The sequence below is a fragment of the Pipistrellus kuhlii genome, unplaced genomic scaffold (assembly GCF_014108245.1).
Source record: "Pipistrellus kuhlii isolate mPipKuh1 unplaced genomic scaffold, mPipKuh1.p scaffold_m20_p_2, whole genome shotgun sequence".
NCBI classification, from domain to species: domain Eukaryota; kingdom Metazoa; phylum Chordata; class Mammalia; order Chiroptera; family Vespertilionidae; genus Pipistrellus; species Pipistrellus kuhlii.
In genome coordinates this window covers 142,558,702-142,559,516 of record NW_023425515.1, presented here as the reverse complement: position 1 = coordinate 142,559,516, position 815 = coordinate 142,558,702, and the positions used below count along the sequence as shown (strand labels likewise).

General features: G+C 38.7%; 1 pseudogene; it reads left to right on the top strand.

Annotated features, from left to right (window-relative positions):
* LOC118723090 lies at positions 1 to 598 on the top strand (annotated as a pseudogene).
* The last annotated feature ends 217 nt before the right edge of the window (positions 599 to 815 follow it).

The window sequence follows — 815 nt, the reverse complement described above, 5'->3', positions numbered from 1 at the left end:
GCCATCCATTCTCAGGCACAGAGGCTCTCAATCTTGAGCTCCCCATACTTTTTTGGTGGCTGAGCATCAGCCAGGGAGAAGGGTCAAGATGTCAAAATGAAGCTCAATCCCATTGTGACTTCTGACTGGAGCAAGAACCATAAAAGGCATTTCAGTGCACCTTCCCATATTCTCGGGAAGATGATGTCTTCTCCTCTTTCCAGAGAGCTGAGACAGAAGTACGATATTCGATCCACGCCCATCCAAAAGAGTGATGAAGTTCAGGTTGTTCAAGGACATTTACAAAGGGCAGCAAATTGGTAAAGTAGTTCAGGTTTACAGGAAGAAATACGTCATCTACATTGACAGAGTGCAACAGGAGAAAACTAGCGGTACAACTTTCCATGCGGGCATTCACCCCAGCAAGCTGGTTATCACTAGTCTACAGCTGGACAGAGACGCAAAAAAAAAGACCCTTGAAGTTAAAGCCAAATATCACCCAGTGGGAAAGGAAAAGAGCAAATACAAGAAGAAACAATTGAGAAAATGTAGGTGTAAGACAATCTTAGATACAACTTTCATTAAAAACTTAAAATGTATCTATAAATTGTTTAAATGAATAATTCTTTACTTATTTCTATGCTCTACATTCCTTTTGGCATATCACAAATTTTATATGGGTTTCTTTGTATTTTTCGTAAATCCTTAAGAGTTCCATTGGTGGAGATTTATTTGTAGGGAAAACATATCTGATCCATATGCCTAAAAGGGTCTATTTCATCCTTGATTTTTAGATATAAAGTTCTAGGTTAATAGTGATTTCCTCTCACCTCTTT